Source organism: Carcharodon carcharias, chromosome 35 (genome assembly GCF_017639515.1).
Source record: "Carcharodon carcharias isolate sCarCar2 chromosome 35, sCarCar2.pri, whole genome shotgun sequence".
NCBI classification, from domain to species: domain Eukaryota; kingdom Metazoa; phylum Chordata; class Chondrichthyes; order Lamniformes; family Lamnidae; genus Carcharodon; species Carcharodon carcharias.
The window spans coordinates 7282721-7290220 of NC_054501.1; the positions used below are offsets into that span (position 1 = coordinate 7282721).

At 51.2% G+C, this 7500-nt stretch overlaps 1 protein-coding gene across 1 annotated transcript in view; it reads left to right on the forward strand.

Annotated features, from left to right (window-relative positions):
- irak1 (interleukin-1 receptor-associated kinase 1) overlaps positions 1 to 7500 on the forward strand; it is a 109378-nt gene that overhangs the window by 100220 nt on the left and 1658 nt on the right. The gene's annotated exons all lie outside the window — the stretch shown is intronic.

Here is a 7500-nt window from a genome sequence, read left to right on the forward strand (position 1 = left end):
CCTTAACAGTTTAAACAACATCCCCAAGGCAACTCACAGGGGCGTTATTGAGAGAAACGTTGGCTCCAAGCCAGGTAGAGGGTCACCGGGACAGGTGAGCTCGGCCAGAGCAGCCATTTTGCGCTTGGTGCGATCTGACAGGCTTCTAGAAATTTCTTTTCCTTTCGGTGATAGTGGCTAAGGGAAGGACGGCGACATTGGGTGGGGGGGATCTCCCACTCGCCTGTTTCCCAGACGGGGGCTTCAGGTCAACACCTCCATCTGCAGCATCTTGGAGTTCGGCCTCGGTGTTTCCCCAGAGACCCAGCCCACATCCGAGTCGGCAGGTTGGAGACCGTAGAGAGGAGGGCTGTCTGAGCTACACCGTCCCCCGATTAGGCGGCAGCTCGATTTTAAAATTCCCTCCCTCCTTTTTCAAATCACTGCCTCTACCCCTATCCCTGTAACCTCCTCCAGCCCCTACACCGCTTCCTATCCCTGTAACCTCCTCCAGCCCCTACACCCTTCCCTATCTCTGTAACCTCCTCCAGCCCCTACACCCCTCCCTATTTCTGTAACCTCCTCCAATCCTTACAACCCTCCCTATCTCTGTAAGCTCCTCCAGCCCCTACAACCCTCCCTATCTCTGTAACCTCCTCCAGCCCCTACAACGCCCTCCCTATCTCTGTAACCTCCTCCAGCCCCCTACACACCTCCCTATCTCTGTAACCTCCTCCAGCCCCTACACCCCTCCCTATCTCTGTAACCTCCTCCAGCCCCTACACCCCTCCCCATCTCTGTAACCTCCTCCAGCCCCTACACCCCTCCCTATCTCTGTAACCTCCTCCAGCCCCTACAACCCCTCTCCCATCTCTGTAACCTCCTCCAGCCCCTACAACCCTCCCTATCTCTGTAACCTCCTCCAGCCCCTGCAACCCTCCCTATCTCTGTAACCTCTTCCAGCCCCTACAACCCTCCCTATCTCTGTAACCTCCTCCAGCCCCTACAACCCTCACTATCTCTGTAACCTCCTCCAGCTCCTACAACCCTCCCTATCTCTGTAATCTCCTCCAGCTCCTACAACCCTCCCTTTCTCTGTAACCTCCTCCAGCCCCTACACCTCTCCCTATCTCTGTTACCTCCAGCCCCTACAACCCCTCTCCCATCTCTGTAACCTCCTCCAGCTCCTACAACCCTCCCTATCTCTGTAATCTCCTCCAGCCCCTACAACCCTCCCTATCTCTGTAACCTCCTCCAGCTCCTACAACCCTCCCTATCTCTGTAACCTCCTCCAGCTCCTACAACCCTCCCTATCTCTGTAACCTCCTCCAGCTCCTACAATCCTCCCTATCTCTGTAACCTCCTCCAGCCCCTACAGCCCCTCTCCCATCTCTGTAACATCCTCCAGCCCCTACAACCCTCCCTATATCTGTAACCTCCTCCAGCCCCTACAACCCTCCCTTCCCTGTCTCTTTGTAACCTCCTACAGCCTTCCCTATCTCTGTAACCTCCTCCAGGCCCCAACGACCCTCCCTGCTCTGTAACCTCCTACAACCCTCCCTGTCACTCTGTAACCTCCTCCAACCCCCAACAACCCTCCCTATCTTTGTAACCTCCTCCAGCCCCTACACCCCTCCCTATCTCTGTAACCTCCTCCAGCCCCTACACCCCTCCCTATCTCTGTAACCTCCTCCAGCCCCTACACCCCTCCCTATCTCTGTAACCTCCTCCAGCCCCTACACCCCTCCCTATCTCTGTAACCTCCTCCAGCCCCTACACCCCTCCCTATCTCTATAACCTCACTCAAGCCCCCTACAACCCTCCCTATCTCTGTAACCTCCTACAACTCTCCAAGATCTCTGCGTTCCTCCAATTCCGACCTCTTGAGCACCCCCGGATCCCCATCGCTCCACAATTGGCGGCCGTGCCTTCAGCTGCCTGGGGGGGCCCTAAGCTCTGGAATTCCCTCCCTAAACCTCTCCACCTCTCTCTCTCTCTCTCACTCTCTCTCTCTCTCTCTCACTCTTTCTCTCTCTCTCACCAATCTCTCTCTCTCTCTCACCAATCTCTCTCTCTCTCTCGCCAATCTCTCTCTCTCTCTCTCTCACCAATCTCTCTCTCTCTCTCTCTCTCTCCAATCTCCTCTCTCTCATCAATCTCTCTCACCAATCTCTTTCTCTCTCTCTCACCAATCTTCTCTCTCTCTCTCTCACCAATCTCTCTCTCTCTCTCACCAATCTCCTCTCTCTCTCACCAATCTCCTCTCTCTCTCTCACCAATCTCCTCTCTCTCACCAATCTCCTCTCTCTCACCAATCTCCTCTCTCTCACCAATCTCCTCTCTCTCTCACCAATCTCCTCTCTCTCTCACCAATCTCCTCTCTCTCTCACCAATCTCCTCTCTCTCTCACCAATCTCCTCTCTCTCTCACCAATCTCCTCTCTCTCTCACCAATCTCCTCTCTCTCTCACCAATCTCCTCTCTCTCTCACCAATCTCCTCTCTCTCTCACCAATCTCTCTCACCAATCTCTCTCACCAATCTCTCTCACCAATCTCTCTCACCAATCTCTCTCACCAATCTCTCTCACCAATCTCTCTCACCAATCTCTCTCACCAATCTCTCTCACCAATCTCTCTCACCAATCTCTCTCACCAATCTCTCTCACCAATCTCTCTCACCAATCTCCTCTCTCTCACCAATCTCCTCTCTCTCACCAATCTCCTCTCTCTCACCAATCTCCTCTCTCTCACCAATCTCCTCTCTCTCACCAATCTCTCTCTCTCACCAATCTCTCTCTCTCACCAATCTCTCTCTCTCACCAATCTCTCTCTCTCACTAATCTCTCTCTCTCACCAATCTCTCTCTCTCACCAATCTCTCTCTCACCAATCTCTCTCTCTCACCAATCTCTCTCTCTCACCAATCTCTCTCTCTCACCAATCTCTCTCTCTCACCAATCTCTCTCTCTCACCAATCTCTCTCTCTCACCAATCTCTCTCTCTCACCAATCTCTCTCTCTCACCAATCTCTCTCTCTCACCAATCTCTCTCTCTCACCAATCTCTCTCTCTCACCAATCTCTCTCTCTCACCAATCTCTCTCTCTCACCAATCTCCTCTCTCTCTCACCAATCTCCTCTCTCTCTCACCAATCTCCTCTCTCTCTCACCAATCTCCTCTCTCTCTCTCACCAATCTCCTCTCTCTCTCACCAATCTCCTCTCTCTCTCACCAATCTCCTCTCTCTCTCACCAATCTCCTCTCTCTCTCACCAATCTCCTCTCTCTCTCTCACCAATCTCCTCTCTCTCTCTCACCAATCTCCTCTCTCTCTCTCACCAATCTCCTCTCTCTCTCTCACCAATCTCCTCTCTCTCTCTCACCAATCTCCTCTCTCTCTCACCAATCTCCTCTCTCTCTCACCAATCTCCTCTCTCTCACCAATCTCCTCTCTCTCACCAATCTCCTCTCTCTCACCAATCTCCTCTCTCTCACCAATCTCTCTCTCTCTCCAATCACTCTCTCTCATCAATCTCTCTCTCTCACCAATCTCTCTCTCTCACCAATCTCTCTCTCTCACCAATCTCGCTCTCTCACCAATCTCGCTCTCTCACCAATCTCTCTCTCTCTCACCAATCTCTCTCTCTCACCAATCTCTCTCTCTCTCACCAATCTCTCTCTCTCACCAATCTCTCTCTCTCACCAATCTCTCTCTCTCACCAATCTCTCTCTCTCACCAATCTCTCTCTCACCAATCTCTCTCTCACCAATCTCTCTCTCACCAATCTCTCTCTCACCAATCTCTCTCTCACCAATCTCTCTCTCACCAATCTCTCTCTCACCAATCTCTCTCTCACCAATCTCTCTCTCACCAATCTCTCTCTCACCAATCTCTCTCTCACCAATCTCTCTCTCTCACCAATCTCTCTCTCTCACCAATCTCTCTCTCTCACCAATCTCTCTCTCTCACCAATCTCTCTCTCTCACCAATCTCTCTCTCTCACCAATCTCTCTCTCTCACCAATCTCTCTCTCTCTCACCAATCTCTCTCTCTCTCACCAATCTCTCTCTCTCACCAATCTCTCTCACCAATCTCTCTCTCACCAATCTCTCTCTCACCAATCTCTCTCTCTCTCACCAATCTCTCTCTCTCTCACCAATCTCTCTCTCACCAATCTCTCTCTCACCAATCTCTCTCTCGCACCAATCTCTCTCTCGCACCAATCTCTCTCTCGCACCAATCTCTCTCTCGCACCAATCTCTCTCTCGCACCAATCTCTCTCTCGCACCAATCTCTCTCTCTCACCAATCTCTCTCTCTCACCAATCTCTCTCTCTCACCAATCTCTCTCTCTCACCAATCTCTCTCACCAATCTCTCTCACCAATCTCTCTCACCAATCTCTCTCACCAATCTCTCTCACCAATCTCTCTCACCAATCTCTCTCACCAATCTCTCTCACCAATCTCTCTCACCAATCTCTCTCACCAATCTCTCTCACCAATCTCTCTCACCAATCTCTCTCACCAATCTCTCTCACCAATCTCTCTCACCAATCTCTCTCACCAATCTCTCTCACCAATCTCTCTCACCAATCTCTCTCTCTCTCTCACCAATCTCTCTCTCTCTCTCTCACCAATCTCTCTCTCTCTCCAATCACTCTCTCTCATCAATCTCTCTCTCTCACCAATCTCTCTCTCTCACCAATCTCTCTCTCTCACCAATCTCGCTCTCTCACCAATCTCGCTCTCTCACCAATCTCGCTCTCTCACCAATCTCGCTCTCTCACCAATCTCTCTCTCTCTCACCAATCTCTCTCTCTCACCAATCTCTCTCTCACCAATCTCCTCTCTCCCCAATCTCCTCTCTCCCCAATCTCCTCTCTCCCCAATCTCCTCTCTCCCCAATCTCCTCTCTCCCCAATCTCCTCTCTCCCCAATCTCCTCTCTCCCCAATCTCCTCTCTCCCCAATCTCCTCTCTCCCCAATCTCCTCTCTCCCCAATCTCCTCTCTCCCCAATCTCCTCTCTCCCCAATCTCCTCTCTCCCCAATCTCCTCTCTCCCCAATCTCCTCTCTCCCCAATCTCCTCTCTCCCCAATCTCCTCTCTCCCCAATCTCCTCTCTCCCCAATCTCCTCTCTCCCCAATCTCCTCTCTCCCCAATCTCCTCTCTCCCCAATCTCCTCTCTCCCCAATCTCCTCTCTCCCCAATCTCCTCTCTCCCCAATCTCCTCTCTCCCCAATCTCCTCTCTCCCCAATCTCCTCTCTCCCCAATCTCCTCTCTCCCCAATCTCCTCTCTCCCCAATCTCCTCTCTCCCCAATCTCCTCTCTCCCCAATCTCCTCTCTCCCCAATCTCCTCTCTCCCCAATCTCCTCTCTCCCCAATCTCCTCTCTCCCCAATCTCCTCTCTCACCAATCTCCTCTCTCACCAATCTCCTCTCTCACCAATCTCCTCTCTCACCAATCTCCTCTCTCACCAATCTCCTCTCTCACCAATCTCCTCTCTCACCAATCTCCTCTCTCACCAATCTCCTCTCTCACCAATCTCCTCTCTCACCAATCTCCTCTCTCTCACCAATCTCCTCTCTCTCACCAATCTCCTCTCTCTCACCAATCTCCTCTCTCTCACCAATCTCCTCTCTCTCACCAATCTCCTCTCTCTCACCAATCTCCTCTCTCTCACCAATCTCCTCTCTCTCACCAATCTCCTCTCTCTCACCAATCTCCTCTCTCTCACCAATCTCCTCTCTCTCACCAATCTCCTCTCTCTCACCAATCTCCTCTCTCTCACCAATCTCCTCTCTCTCACCAATCTCCTCTCTCTAAACAATCTCCTCTCTCTCACCAATCTCCTCTCTCTCACCAATCTCCTCTCTCTCACCAATCTCCTCTCTCTCACCAATCTCCTCTCTCTCACCAATCTCCTCTCTCTCACCAATCTCCTCTCTCTCACCAATCTCCTCTCTCTCACCAATCTCCTCTCTCTCACCAATCTCCTCTCTCTCACCAATCTCCTCTCTCTCACCAATCTCCTCTCTCTCACCAATCTCCTCTCTCTCACCAATCTCCTCTCTCTCACCAATCTCCTCTCTCTCACCAATCTCCTCTCTCTCACCAATCTCCTCTCTCTCACCAATCTCCTCTCTCTCACCAATCTCCTCTCTCTCACCAATCTCCTCTCTCTCACCAATCTCCTCTCTCTCACCAATCTCCTCTCTCTCACCAATCTCCTCTCTCTCACCAATCTCCTCTCTCTCACCAATCTCCTCTCTCTCACCAATCTCCTCTCTCTCACCAATCTCCTCTCTCTCACCAATCTCCTCTCTCTCACCAATCTCCTCTCTCTCACCAATCTCCTCTCTCTCACCAATCTCCTCTCTCTCACCAATCTCCTCTCTCTCACCAATCTCCTCTCTCTCACCAATCTCCTCTCTCTCACCAATCTCCTCTCTCTCACCAATCTCCTCTCTCTCACCAATCTCCTCTCTCTCACCAATCTCCTCTCTCTCACCAATCTCCTCTCTCTCACCAATCTCCTCTCTCTCACCAATCTCCTCTCTCTCACCAATCTCCTCTCTCTCACCAATCTCCGCTCTCTCACCAATCTCCTCTCTCTCACCAATCTCCTCTCTCTCACCAATCTCCTCTCTCTCACCAATCTCCTCTCTCTCACCAATCTCCTCTCTCTCACCAATCTCCTCTCTCTCACCAATCTCCTCTCTCTCACCAATCTCCTCTCTCTCACCAATCTCCTCTCTCTCACCAATCTCCTCTCTCTCACCAATCTCCTCTCTCTCACCAATCTCCTCTCTCTCACCAATCTCCTCTCTCTCACCAATCTCCTCTCTCTCACCAATCTCCTCTCTCTCACCAATCTCCTCTCTCTCACCAATCTCCTCTCTCTCACCAATCTCCTCTCTCTCTCACCAATCTCCTCTCTCTCTCTCACCAATCTCTCTCTCTCTCTCTCACCAATCTCCTCTCTCTCTCTCTCACCAATCTCTCTCTCTCTCTCTCACCAATCTCTCTCTCTCTCTCTCACCAATCTCTCTCTCTCTCTCTCACCAATCTCTCTCTCTCTCTCTCACCAATCTCTCTCTCTCTCTCTCACCAATCTCTCTCTCTCTCTCTCACCAATCTCTCTCTCTCTCTCTCACCAATCTCTCTCTCTCTCTCTCACCAATCTCTCTCTCTCTCTCTCACCAATCTCTCTCTCTCTCTCTCACCAATCTCTCTCTCTCTCTCTCACCAATCTCTCTCTCTCTCTCTCACCAATCTCTCTCTCTCTCTCTCACCAATCTCTCTCTCTCTCTCTCACCAATCTCTCTCTCTCTCTCTCACCAATCTCTCTCTCTCTCTCTCACCAATCTCCTCTCTCTCTCACCAATCTCCTCTCTCTCTCACCAATCTCCTCTCTCTCTCACCAATCTCCTCTCTCTCTCTCACCAATCTCTTCTCTCTCTCTCACCAATCTCTTCTCTCTCTCTCACCAATCTCTTCTCTCTCTCTCACCAATCTCTTCT